This window comes from Chelonoidis abingdonii, chromosome 3, assembly GCF_003597395.2.
Source record: "Chelonoidis abingdonii isolate Lonesome George chromosome 3, CheloAbing_2.0, whole genome shotgun sequence".
NCBI classification, from domain to species: domain Eukaryota; kingdom Metazoa; phylum Chordata; order Testudines; family Testudinidae; genus Chelonoidis; species Chelonoidis abingdonii.
Window position 1 is genome coordinate 202,922,818 of NC_133771.1, and position 14,897 is coordinate 202,937,714.

The window sequence follows — 14,897 nt, forward strand, 5'->3', positions numbered from 1 at the left end:
AATTTGACTTCTATTTATAGTCCACTTGTTTATGACAGGTAAAATATTAATACACCTTAGTCCCCTTTTCTCATCTAGTTTCATACTTATTTTTCAGGATACCAAGACAGCTGTACCAACCATGCACAATAACATTCCAGATGTTAGCAGACCATAGAGTACAAGTAGTATTAAACCATAAAAACATGAACTGCTTTGTACCAACTCACGATTTACATAGAACTAAGGCTGAGATTTAGTCATGGGTGTTTTTAGTAAAAGTCATGGGCAGGTCGCAGGCAATACACAAAAGTTCGCAGTCCGTGACTTGTCCATGACTTATACTATAAATATAACTGACTAAATCTACTGCTGGGGGAGGTGTGGGGGCCCCCTGCTGAGGGGGCATCTGGGGAGGTGCTACTGGGGTGCGGGCGAGGCTGGGGGCTGCTGCTGCGGGAGGTGTGTTGGGGCGCTGCTGCTGGGGGACAGCTGCTGAAAGTCACTGGAACAGTGGCTGCTCCAGCTGCCCCAGGGACTGCTGCCGGTGGCTGCTGCTTGGGCGGTCCCTGGCACCAGCTGCCCAGGGCCACCCAAGCAGCAGCTGGTGTGGCTGGCGCCAGAGCTGCTCCAACAGCTGGTTGCAGAGCTGCTCCAGCAGTGGCTGGTGTGGCTGTCCCTGGGGCCACCTGAGCAGCTGAATCTGGAGCCAGCTGCTTGGGCAGCTCTGAGGCTAGCCCCACCGACCACTGCAGAAGTCACAGAGGTAATGGAAAGTCACAGAATCCATGACTTCCACGACCTCCGTGACAGACGTGGAGCGCTATAGATAATATTCCTTCACAGAATGCACATCTTATTTCTGAGAGATTCTGCACATACAAAGAACAAAGACTGGAACAGTTTAACTCTTAGTACATTTCCATAATAAAGTTTACCATGAGTACAAAGCATTTTGAAAATCCAGTTCATAGTTATACAACTTAGACTACATATAAAGCATTTTGGAAATATATATGACATTGGCTAACACACAGTGACTGAAACACACTCCTTTCCCACAACCCTACCAGAATGTGTGAAACTTCTGGTTACAGTTTACTTTCTGAGGGGCACATAGTAGCTGTAAAGCAGTCCCTGCAACCCGACACACATATATACAGACACAGTCTCTCTCTCTCTTTGCCCAGTCTAACACCTTTATGTACTTCTTTATACTTAATCATGTAAAGCACAGGAGACTACAGATAGTACAAAGCACTAAAAACATATATTCCTGTCTCAGTTTCCTCACTACTTCAGGTCATTCTTTGGGCTAGGGTGTGAGTCCCTTGGGTTTCCAGAGTCCTTGGGCTATCTGGGCTCAGGAAAATGGGCAAGGCTCTCTGCCCCAAGAGGCTGCTACATGCTGGGGGAACTTCTCCCTCCTGGAACCTCTAACCCAGTTTCTGGGCGCTTATTCTCTGTTGTCCACACTTCCTCTTCATGGCTGGTTCCTCCTGTTCCTGTGCGTTTCTTTATTTGAACCCCTCATGGTCACCTGATTTCTTTTGTTATACTGGTACGTTTCCACTGCTCCTCCCTCACCTCCCTTCAGTTGTTTTTGTTGGATTTTCCTCCCTAAAACAGGATTTCCCAGGCTTGAGCTACTTTTTAGCATAATCTTTGTTAGGTCTGAGTACCATCATTTAACCTTAAATATTTCCTACTCCCCCTGTTTGGGGTGGCCCTGGGACAGGACCTGTCAGCAGTGGTGGGTCCACATTCATATAGGCATTCATAATACAGGAGTTTTTCATAATACCACTTCACAATATCAACAAAAAATTTTATAAATTGTACAGACATTGTCACGGTCATAGACTCTGGAAAAACTCCATCTGGCACAAAACACTGCAACACATCTGCTTAGATATACAGAAGTTTTCCTGTGTGTTTCCAAACACCTTGGAGACTTTTTCGGGGGTTTAAAATGGTTCTCAGCCTTGAGAAGCATGGAAAAAAATCTGTATTACATAATTATGTTTTGATATGAAGGGCAAATTCACTTTCTGTAGGAGTGATTTAAAATGAAACGTGAAGTTAGTGCTTGGGAAATGATTGAGTGTCCTAGAAGTGATTGAGATTCTGTATTAGAAGATGTGCAATATGTGTAGTTGTAATGCAAATTTCCCATCCATGTGCTTAAGCACTGGTTTCGAGAGACCATCAGTAAGAGTGGAGAAGTTGGTTAGTGCCCATGGCTATTCAATCCTGACCCTTTTACTGAGATTCCAAACAGTACCCTTGTTGGCATGGTGATGTTTTTGATATGGACACTTGCAACAGTTATAGGCTGGAGCCTAGGTTGGGCCACTACAAGGGGCTGAGTGACATTCTGTCTGGCAGGTTCTTCCAGCCATACTGCTGCTGCTGTCGTTCATGTGGTATAGTATGGCTGTCCACTGTGTTCAGTGATGTCATGGCGTCGCATGTGTTGTCATGTGTCTGTACAGTCTGATCCCCGAGGAATAAGATTGCAAACAGATATCTCACAAGAATATGCAGGCTCCCACTGAAGACTTGGCATGACACTTGGCAAGTGTTTCCATCTTTTATTGATAATTGCTCTGCATTCAGATCTGTCTGTGGCTGTCTTTGAAGTTCAGTATTTATGCTGCATGAGGTGAGATTCTGCTTAAAGGTGTCTTTGAAGTGTTTGCTGTGCTTTGAGAGCATCAATGCCTTCTATAGCGGCATAGCAGCAGTTGCTGTTCCTTATTTCCTGCTGGTCTCCCACCTATCAAATGCAAAACGCCCCGGGGAATGGAGGAGCTGGTACCACTGAATTTCATAAGACGGAACCCACTAGAAGAGTCTCTGACCTTGGTACAGACCGTAGAACCTTGCTGCATCAAGTCAGCTTACATTCACCTGGTACTACAGGAATGTGGATACTCAAAGGACTTAATTGTCTCAAATGAGCTGGAGTCACCTCTTTTAATGGGTACCAACTGTTTGTCAGAAGATTGGCCCTTTCCCCAGTACCACTTGATTCTCTAGCACCCTCTGAGTTTGGCACGAATCCTCCTTTTAGATGTCCGAATCTCAGTGTAAGGTTCCCCTACTTACCAACAAAGGGACATCCTCCCTGACCGTTTCATGGAAAGAGAGGAGCTGCAAATGAGACAAATTTGTGCCCATTCTCACTGGTTTGAGCATTATGGGATGCCACCTCTCATGTGCTATGGAACCCTCAGTGGCCATATTGGGATTTTTGGACTGCCTGTCAACAGCAGTTTTCACAAGCCCCTAGTCTTTCTTTTGGGGACCACTGAGGAAAACAGTCTCTTATTCCATCTATTCCTCCTCTATTAGCTCAACCACAGGAATCTTTGGAAGAGCAGAAGGCCAGAGTGCATAAGGAGGCTACTCCATAAACGAATGTCTCCTCGTCTTCTCCAGATGAGGTGCTTATGCCTCCTCAGTCTTTTCTGGCAGATGATTTTACACAATTTCAAGAATTAATTAAATGTATTGCAGATTCTTTATAGATTCCCTTAGAGGAGGTCAGAGAGTCCCAGTATGAGCTCCTAGATATCCAACAATGGACACCCTGTGCTCGAATGGCCTTGCCAGTTAAAGAGGCCCTGCTGGATCCTGCCAGGACCATCTGGCAGATCCTGGCAATGATACCATTAATCTGCACGTGTGCTGATAAAAAGTATTATGTCCTAGCCAAGAACTCTGAATTTTTATTTTCACATCCTTCAGCTGGCTCCTTGGTTGTGGAAGCAGTGATTGAATGTGGCAGAAAGCAGCACACTAAATCCACACCATGTGATAAGAATAAAAAATGCCTTGACCTCTTTGGCCATAACACCTACTCATCCGTGACCATTCAGTTTAGGATCACAAATTTCCAGGTTCTTATCACTAAATATAATCACACCAGTTATTTTAAGTTTACACTTTTATTGACCACCTTCCAACAGAACATCATGAGCAATTCCAGTCCATTATAGAGGGTAAGTTATTAGCTAGAACTTTGTTGCAGGCCTCTTGAGTTGCAGCTGACACTGTGACTCATTCTGTTTCCACAGCTGTCGTGATGCATCGGGCATCCTGGTTCCAGCTCTGTGGGTTCCCTGAAGAGGTCCAAAATACAGTTGAAGACCTCCCCTTTAACAGATTAAAACTCTTTGCTGAATCCACCTATGAGTCTCTGCGCACCCTGAATGACTTCAGGCCACCTTAAGATCCATTGGGATCTTCTTCTCTTTGTGCTGAAGCAATAAAGCCTTGGAACTGGTGTATAGCCAATCATATCCTCATTTCACCTGCTTATCTCCAGGCATACAAAACATCATGGCGTAGATCTCAGCAGACACTTATTCCAAGATTACAAATAGGGGTTGGACTCACAGACTCTCCATCACATTTTTCTGACCTGGAGATTTTGAGATGTGACTTTCTTGCTGCCATCACTCCCAACAGGAAGTGCAAACAGTTTTGCTCCGTCTGGGGGATCCTTTCCTCATTCCATGGACAAGGGGCCGCCTTTATGCATTTCCTTCAATACCTTTGATATTAAGAGTGGTAAATAAGATCAAACAAAACAAAACAAGATCATATTAATAATTCTAATGTGGCACAGGTACCTTGCCGTTCCCCCAGCGATGAGTCTTCCATTCGTTCCCCATCTTTTGTCTTTTTTTTTTCTGTTTTTGTCTGTTCATTCTTCCCGCTCTGCTGTTCTTGACGGTCTCTTGGAATTAAAAAAGTCAGGACTATCTATAAATTCTCTGAATTCACTTGGCAGCTGTAACAGCTTTTCATTCCTCAGTGAGGGATTCTCCAGTGTCTGCTCATTCCATGACAGTGAGATTCATTAAGGGGTTGAAAAAACTTTTTCTTCAGATTAGAAAACACACCGTGTATGGAACTTAAATTTAATACTTAAATGTCTTATGAAATCCCTCTTCACCTGTTCCCTTCTTCACCTCTCCATGAAAACTGCCTTCTTGGTGGTCACCTCTGCCCAAAGGGTCAGGAAAATGGGAGATTTAATAGTGGCCCTGACTGTGACACTGTTTTTCAAGGGCAAAGTTTCATTACATCTGTATCCTAAGTTTCTGTCTAAGGTGTCATCTGAGTTTAATATCAAACAAGTAATCCATCTTCAGTTATTTCCCAAAACCACATCAGACCAGGGAGGATGCTTCCTTCCATATCTTGGATGTCAGGAGGGTGTTAGCTGTCTATCTGGACACAACCAAATCATTTAGAAAGTCTCCCAGGATGTCTCTGTTGATGACAGGTCCAAGGAGTCCACAGTCTCCACCCAGAGAGTCTCTGGGTGGATTTCTGGGTGTATTATTTCATGTTATGAATCTGCTGATTACACAACCTTCTTCTAGGGTATTAGCCCATTCCACAAAGTCTCTATTTAGCTTGGTAGCGCTACTTAAACATGTTCCCATTGTTAAAATCCAAGGCTGCAACTTGGACTTTGATGGGGTCATAATATCAAACATGCCTCAGTATCAAAGACATCCTCAGTACTGCAGAGGCAGGACCATACCAGGAAGGAGTCTAAACATTCTACCTCTAAAAAGGTGGTACCTATAGCTCCCTCACTACATTCGGTACTGGCGAGGAAACAGATGTGTCATACTAATTTGGTACCTCCTAAGCAGTTCTCTTTGGTTCCACTTCTACCAGAGAGGTGGCAAAGTTTGCAAACGATACAAAATTACTCAAGATAGTTAAGTCCAAAGCAGACTGTGAAGAGCTACAAAGGGATCTCACAAAACGGAATGATTGGGCAACAGAATGCAGATGAAATTCAGTCTTGATCAGTGCAAAGTAATGCATATTGGAAAACATAATCCCAATTATACATACAAAATGATGGGGTCTAAATTAGCTGTTACCACTCAAGAAAGAGATCTTAGAGTCATTGTGGATAGTTCTCTGAAAACATCTGCTCATTATGCAGCAACAGTCAAGAAAAGCAAACAATGTTAGGAACCATTAGGAAGGGGGTAGATAATGAGACGGTAAATATCATAATGCCACCATATAAATCCATGGCATGCCCACACCTTGAAAATTGCGTGCAGTTCTGGTCACCCCATCTCAAAAAAGTATATTGGAAATGGAAAAGGTACAGAGAAGGGCAACAATAATTATTAAGGATAGGGAACAGCTTCCATATGAGGAGAGATTAAAAAAACTGGGACTGTTCAGCTTGGAAAAGAGATGATTGAGGCGGATCTGATAAGGGTCTATAAAATCTTGACTGGTGTGGAGAAAGTGAATCAGGAAGTGTTACTTACCCCTCCACATAACAAAAGAATCAGGGGTCACCCAATGAAATTAGTAGGCAGCAGGTTTAAAACACACTGAAGGAAGTACTTTGCCTGTGCACTGTGTGAAAATCTGCGGAGTTTATTGCCGGGGATGTTGTTAAGGTCAAAAGTATAACTCGGTTCAAAAAAGAATTAGATCAGTTCATGGAGGATAGATCCATCAATGGCAATTAGCCAAGATGGTCAGGGATGCAACCAGTGTTCTCTCTGATTTTTTATGTCCATGTGCAGAATGATTTTTGTTATGTGCACCAGTATGGAGGTGGTGGGGGTGGGGCTGAGGGGTTTGGGATGTGGGAGGGGGCTCAGGGCTGCAGCAGAGGGTTGGGGTTTGCAGGGGTGTAGGCTCTGGGGTGGGGCCATAGATGAAGGGCTTGGGGTGCAGGCTGCCCCACGGCGGCGGTGGGGAGAGAGGACTCCCCCCAGCCTTCTCACTGTGGCAGCTTGGAGCCGGGTGAAAGGCAGGCTGGGGCAGGGGCTCCACTTCCCGGCAGCTCCAGCGGGCCTGGACTGGGCTGGACAGGGGAAGGGTTCCTCTCCTTGGCCGCTGTAGTGGGGCTGGGCTGAGCTGGTGGAGGGACCCTTCTCCTTGGCAGCCCTGGCGGGAGTGGGGTAGGCCAGGCTGGGCTAAGATGGGGGTGCTTCTCCCCAGTTGCGCGGCCCTTGATATCCTTCTGCGCAGCCACGCAGCTTACAGGAAATTTAGGATGCAACCCCATTCTCTGGGTGTTCCTAAGCCTCTGACTGCAAGATGTGACTGAATGACAGGGGATGGATCACTTGATGATTTCTCTGTTCTGTTCATTACCTTTGAAGCATCTGGAATTGGCCATTGTTGGAAGACAGGATACTGGGCTAGATGAACCATTGATCTGATCTAGTGTGGCCATTCTTATGTTCTTATGTTCTGTTCTTATGGTGATACATGCCTTTTCCAAGTATTATGCAGTGATGCATTCTTATAGATCAGATATTGGCCTGGGTATAGGAGTCTTGTCTTAGTATTGGACTCTGCTCCAAAGCTCCCTCCTGATGGGGAATATTGCTTGGAATTCAACTTAAGTGGAGCACTCCAGAAGACACTACTCAAAGAAGAAGGAGATTCTACTCACCTTGTGCAGTAGGTTCTTTGAGATGTATCCTCCTATTCATGCTCAACTAACCACCCTCCTTCCCTTCTGCGTCAGAGTTTCCTGTGTGGACTTTGTGGTGGAGAAAGAAACTGAAGCCTATCTGCTTGTGCTGTGATATATATCCTTGAGATGGGGTACAAGGATGTATAGGAAGCATGTACAAGTCAAACAGATCCTGCCAAAAATCTCTGATCAAAGGTTCATGGGGTAAACGCACGCTTGAAGTGGAGCAGCCGTAGGGACACACTTCTTGAAGAACTCCAGTTACTGCACAAGGTGAGCAATCTCTCTGTCCTGCTATTGATTGAAACAATAGTTCCTTCTTAGGGGGTTGTGTGACTGCGAGGATCTTCAGACTGGCTTCAGCTCAGAGGAGAGAAGGAGAAATGTGGATGTGTTGGGGGTGGGGGGAGAAGAGGAAACGGAGGGGATCTAAGAGGGGGAAGAAGAGAAGAGGACTGAAGTGGAAGAGGTAAGAGAGAGAGTGGGGGGAGTGGGAAGCAGGAAGAGAGAGAAGAACAAGAGACCAGAGAGAGGGAAAACTAAGAGAAGTAGTAAAAAGTACTGAAGATGTACTTCTTCACACAGCGCACAGTCAACCTGTGGAAGTCTAGCTAGGGGATGTTATGAAGGCCAAAAGTGTAACTGAGCATAGACACCAATTCCATGTGTGCTCACACCCAGGGGAAAAAATGGGTGCTCAGCACCTACCGGCAGCCAGCTTCTCTCTGCCCCCCCAGTAGGGGCAGGAGTGGAGGCCGGAAGAGGCAGAGCAAGGGCGGGGCAAGCTCAGCAGAAGGGGTGGGGAGAAATGGGGTGGAGTGGGGGTGGGGCAGAGCAGGGACAGGAAGAGGTGGGTTGCGGCCTTTGGGGAGAGGGTGGAGTGGAGGGGGGCCTGGGGTGGAGCAGGGGTCAAGCACTCCTGGGGAAATTAGAAAGGCAGCACCTCTGTAACTGGATTAAAAAAGAATTAGGTAAGTTCACGAAGGATAGGGCCCTCAATGGCTACTAGTCAAGATGGTCAAGGATGCAACCCCTTACTCCAGGTGTCCCTAAACCTCCAAGTGCCAGATGCTGGGACTGGATGACAGGAGGAGATTTTTGCCCTGTTCATAGACTCATAGAGTCAGAAGGGACCATTATGATCTTCTAGTCTGACCTCTTGCAAAACGCAGGCCACAGAATCTCACCCACCCACTCCTGTAACAACCCCCTGATCTATGTCTGAGCTATTGAAGTCCTCAACTTGTGGTTTAAAGACTTCCTGGTGCAGAGAATCCTCCAGCAAGTGACCCGTGCCCCACGCTCCAGAAGAAGGCGAAAAACCCCCAGGGCCTCTTCCAATCTGCCCTGGAGGAAAATTCCTTCACGACCCCAAATATGGTGATCAGCTAAACCCTGGGCATGTGGGCAAGACTCACCATCCAGACACTCAGGAAAGAATTCTCTGTCGTGACTCAGATCCCACCCTCTCTAGTGTCCCGTCACAGACCATTGGGCATATTTACCGCTTATAGTCAAAGATGAATTAATTGCCAAAATTAGGCTATCCCATCATACCATCCCCTCCATAAACCTATCAAGCTTAGTCTTGAAGCCAGGTATGTCTTTTGCCCCCACTGCTCCGCTGGGAAGGCTATTCCAGAACTTCACTCCTCTAATGGTTAGAAACCTTTGTCTAATTTCAAGTCTAAACTTCCTGATGACCAGTTTATATCCATTTGTTCTTATGTCCACATTGGTACTGAGTTTAAATAATTCCTCTCTATCCCTGGTATTTATCCCTCTGATATATTTATAGAGAGCAATCATATCTCCCCTCAGCTTTATTTTGGCTAGGCCCTGTTCTGTTCATTCCCTCTGAAGCATCTGGCACTGGCCACTGTCAGAGACAGGGTAGTGGAGTAGATGGACCATTGGTCTGACTCAGCATGGCCATTCTTATGTCTTCTTGCACAGTCAGTCCTAGCCTCCCACTCTGAGCTCACTGTATGAGTCCCTGACCCCACCCCACTCCTAGTCTCTCCTTCTCTCACCCAATTCTGATCTCTTCGCCCACCCTATTACAGTTCGTACCTGTACCCCAACTCCTTGTGCCTAATTTCCTTACTCAGTCTGTCCAGGATTCCCAGTTCCTTGTCAGATCTGCCACTCACCACTGGCTCCCAGTTCTAGTCCCCTGCCCCAGGCTCCTCACCCAATGCAAGCCCTCCCCACAGCTTCTTGTGCCCATCCCACCCCTTTTCCTGGTTTCTTTTCCCAGATAGTCCCAATTTCCCCCCTACACTTCAACTTCTTGTCAGATCTGTCTGCCCACCACCCAGTCCCTGTTCCCTCCCCTACTGATTCCCAGTCCCAGTTTCCTTGTTCATACAGTCCCCAGTCTTGCTTCCTCCCCAAACTCCTGATCTGATCTCAATGCCTGCCCCCTACCAAGCCAACTGGCTGTCAGTTCCCCCTCCCCATCTCTTTTACCAGCTTCCAGCCTCAGTCTCTCCCCTTAGCTCCCGGTCTCCTAGCCCCACCAGCCCAACCTTCCCCTTTCCCCCTCAGCCCCCAGTCTGTCTGTCCCTCCATCTCAGCCCCAGTCTCCTTGCCCAGCCAGTCCCAATGTCTCCCTCCAGTCCCAGTCTAATCCTTTCCTTCCTACCTGGTCTAACTTTTGTCTCCTCTGCATTTGAATCAGAAGGTTTCCTTCTCAATGCTGCTTGAGTGCGGGGGGCGAGGGGGAGGGATTATTGAGAATCCAGAAGACACAGGCTCCCTGTTCTCAGTTCCATTGCCTGGCCTAGGGTGACCGCCTTTGTTTTTTGGAAATAAGGGAAAACCACATGAAAAATAATGGACAGCTTTTAAGGGACATTTTAGGAAAACACCTTTTCCCTTAGCATATTTTCTCTCAAGTGTACATTTCTACTGTCCTTGAGTGTACAATGCAGTTATCCTAAGCTTCAATTTAATGTTTAAAATGGTACTTGGTTTTAATACATTTCAATACATCTTAAAATAAGGGGCAGGTGATCACCCTAAGGGACAAATCTATGATGGTCCCTTAAAATAAGGGACAGGTGGTCACCCTAGCCTGGCCCCACCCTAGCCCAAGCAACTGGGAGCAGCCATTGCAGGAGAAGTCCAGCTTTGCCCGGGTAACTCTGAGCAGATGGTGCATGTGAAATCTGGGCTTCACTAGAAACTGTGAGAGGCTCAGACATGTTCACAGTGGGCACAGAATCTTCGGAAAATTAACTATTAAAGTTGAGTACGTCTCTACTAACCACATGTGAACTATGACTTTTCAAAGGCTTATATCTTGGTCAAGTTGGGCAGATTTTCATGGGGATGGCAAAAGGCACATCCTTGACACAAAGGCCACCTCCCTGCAAAAGTATAGAAGTGCTAGAGCTGTCTAACAATTTTTCTCAAGAATTTTTTAACATGGCAAACGAACATATTTTTACCTAGTCTTGTTCTTGGAAATAACTGAATGATATTGGCTGAAATTTTCCCCAAAAATCCAACCTGAGACAAACACTTTGCATGGAAAAGTTCAGCAAATATGGTTAAAGTTTAGCAAAGTTATGAGAAACTGGAAACAGGGTCTTAGCATGAGAAGTCTTAATAATAGACAGTGAAACCACCCCTGGCTATAATTTGAAGAACATAGTTTTAATTAGATCTGTGCATTCATCGGGCTTGAACTAAGGATGCTGGGGGTGATGCCACAGCCCCTGGCTTGAAGTAGTCATAACTACCCAAATACATGGTTTCTGCCTTCAGCACCCCCACTATAAAAATTGTTCCAGCACCACTGTGCGCATTCAGTGACTCATTTTTCTAATATGTTAATGCCAGCTTCTAACTTTTTTGACTACATCACATTTTTGGAAACATAATTATGGGGAAATTATCTTGCATTTATTTTCTTTCCGATATTATGCAGGACACACATAAAAGAAGGAATGTAGCTTGTATTTAAATCCCTTGTTAAAATCTAAAGCTTTAGATCAATTTATTGACTTTTAATTATAACATACCTCCCATAAATAGTGAACATCTCTTAAATGACAGCATATTATTGTTTTATTATTCGTATTGCACCATTGGTTTGCATGGCACTTCAGAGGAAAATAAAAAGACCATAAACAAAACCTTTGTCCCCTGAATTCAGTGGGAGTTTTGCCATTCATTTGACTTGAGTGGGGCCAGGATTTCATCCCAGCTCGCTGCATCAGGTAGGTGACAATCTAAATAAGACAGAAAACAACAAAAATGAGAACTTACTCTTTGGGGTAAGATTGTAGGAAAATCAGATAAGCGACGCAAGAATACATACAGGTAGAGAGAAGTTTGAGGAGGAATCATTGGTTTTTAACATTTTAATTATACTATTGATTGGAGAGAAAAATGGATGAGGCCATTTAATAAATGAAATGAAAACATGTATTTGAAACACTAGATGGTGCTATTGTGTAAAGTTACATTTATGGTAACTGTAAAGTCAAGAGGTGTGAGGAAGAAAATCCTCTTTAAAAAGTCGTGGAATATTTGCATCTTTGCTAAATGGGCAGTTTCACTGAAGGACTTAGAATACAGAATGAATATTATTGTGCTTGTAGCTCTTGTTTTATAATACAAAGACCAAGAAGTAACATCTCAGGGAAAAAACGATGTGATAATTTGTTAAACCATATGCAGTATTTTGATTTAAATGTGCCTAAAAAGTACTTACCTTCTTGGTTCCCAAGGAAGAGGAGGCAATTTAAATCACATACTCTTAATGTAGAAACTATTTGCTAGTTGCCTTACACTGAATATACAAATACAAGGTTCCCTTGTATTAATTCAAGTACACCCTAAAATGCCTTAGGATTAAAGCAATTATCTGTAATACTATATTACTTATATTTAAGGCTTATTGTTGATTGGATAAAAACATGAAATACAACTTTTTTTTTCCTGGAATAGTTACTGTGTTTTCTTCCTTGTCCACTTTACCAAAATTCTGCATTCCTTGTGTAATCCTAGGATATTAAAAATAATTAAATGGGATATTCACAGTTTCAGTAATGAAACATAATTAGAGTTTGGAATACTTTGATATTCAAATTAAAAAAAAAAAAAGAAAGATGATCCTGCTGAGAATGTACACATTATTTTCATGCATTGCTCCATGTTTTGGGCAGTGAAGCTACTAAAAGCCTCTCTCATATAAAGATTGTAGGATTAAGCCTGCTAACAGTTTTTAGCTTACAAATCTTTATCATAAGGAGTGTGTGCATATGTGTATGTTGAGATGAGGCAAAGGCTTAGTCCTAAAATATTACTAATAATATTTTTTATGGCACAGCTGAATATTTGATTATATTTACTTTGTTTATTTTTTGTAATGAGCTGGTCAAAAAAAGTCAGGATAATTTGCAATAGCTGGTAAGATGTGCTTTTTATATTGCTGTTTGAGAACATGAATGATAAATTATTTAGAAAACTTGTCAGGAAACATATTTAAATCTATCCAGCAAATACCAGAGGATGATGATTCCTCTGATGGATGATTCCTGATGATTCAGAGGAAAGTGTGATTTATGCACTTTGTTATTTAAATATAGCAAGCACTTTACAAATAGTAATGATTTATGTGACCTAGAAAACACTGAAGAGTTGGCATCTATTCCTAGGTTACCTATTTCTTTCACGCTGAGGACAGCCCTGATCTACAATGCTATCTTATATACAAGGGTGCTTATTATGTACATTGCATGTACTATAAATGCTGTGCAAAGCACCTCTCCCATTTAATTACACAAACTTATTGTTAATTAATAACTTGTGTTAGCATCATCGAGCAATAGAGCATTTGTCAGGGGTGTGTTTTGCAATCCTGAAATAAAGCTGGCAAGTAAAGAGGATGGTTACTAAATAGCACACCTCTCATGAAGAAATCCTTGGAAGGGAGCCAGGAACAGGAAAACGATGCAAGGTTCACCATGCAAAGTCCCTTCAAATAAGTCCCACAACATGGAGTGGTGTGGGGATTCAAGCATCCCAAACCCCTCTTTCGTCCTAGTGATCTACAGGGAAGGAGACTCCCAGATTTGAGGAGGTAGGAGACAACTGCATGGAGATCTCTTGCCTCTGTGTTGTTCTGTTGGTCTCTATCCCTCCCAGCAGCACAGCTGCAGTTGGAGCCGCACTGGTATTGGCTGGGTGTTCCTGAGACTGCTCAGAAATAGCTACAGAGGGAACCCACATGGAGTTATACTGTGCACAGCTGTACAAATTCACAACAGGATTTCAGAGTGAAAATATGGGGAGGTCTGCAATGAATAGTGATGTAGAGCCCAGTCCACTGATTCTCCCCCTGCAGTCCTGGCCCACATCTTTCCAAACCCTACAGAGGCGCAGCTCAAGTGTTTTTTGTGAGGAGTACGGAAAGGGAAAACAATGCTATTGAGAGAGCATTCTCCACCCTTTCCATGTAGGCAGTGATTCACCTATGGGACCAAGGACCAGTTTAAATTTTTAGCAGTCTGAGCATGGGCTCAGCTATGTTCCATCTAATTGCAGAGTCTGTATGTCCCAGACACAAGAAGGATATTTGACTTGTCTGAGTGAGATTAAAGCAGATTTTACTTATTCTGTTCATTTGGGAGTTCATCTTTGGCTTCACTTACACATGCCTGATAGCTGTTTGGAGGCCTGTGTGAAATGAATTGGAGGCCTTTGTGGGCAGAGTTCCAATATACAGATGTCTCCCTCCTGTTTAAATCTGCTCCAGCCACTGGATGTGGGGAAACTTATATTGTATCTGTCCATGCTTTTATCTGTTCTACAGATATAATGGGGACTTGGCTCTCAAATTCTGTCCAGCAGATGCCTTTATAAGTACCAGTCTCTTAAAAATATCTGCATGAATGGAAGCGGTTCTTGTGTTGCTGAACCATGTTCAGCCACCACACAGTATTACTCAGTTACTTTATATGGACATAGGAGACAAATCTGCTTAGGTGTATTATTCACTGTAAAATGTATGGTTAGCTCAGACTCTGTCTCTATCCTGGTAAACATACATACTTTGGATAATCTTTTTAATGAACTTAGTGTGACATTACACCCATTCTGATATGTAGAAGATCCACGAGTGGGGAAAAAAATGATAATTGTGCATAAGTCAATTATTTGAGAGGAGAGCCTTTATTTTCTTCAGGCTCTATAAAAAGAATTTGGGCATCTGCACATATTTATTTTATAGATATGCTGTTACATCTTTAGTGCAGTGCATGGGGAGTTAGCAATGGAACACTCATTAACGTTAATGAGATTTCTTTGGCTAATTCCACACACACAGGCTGAAAATTTAGCCCAAAGAGATTTGCAAAGTGATGTTGAGAAGCAAGTTGGTCGGTTAGCCTCATTACTTTTATGTCATTAACCG

At 43.8% G+C, this 14,897-nt stretch overlaps 1 protein-coding gene across 5 annotated transcripts in view; it reads left to right on the top strand.

The window, feature by feature from the left end:
- WDPCP (WD repeat containing planar cell polarity effector) overlaps positions 1-14,897 on the top strand; it is a 244,455-nt gene that overhangs the window by 29,107 nt on the left and 200,451 nt on the right. Inside the window, exon 1 of one of the 5 annotated variants that reach the window (XM_075064462.1) lies at positions 7,526-7,741. The exons of the other annotated variants lie outside the window; for them this stretch is intronic. The gene's annotated coding sequence lies outside the window, so the exon portion shown is untranslated. Of the gene's footprint in view, positions 1-7,525; positions 7,742-14,897 lie in introns of those variants that run through there. 5 annotated transcript variants of the gene reach the window in all.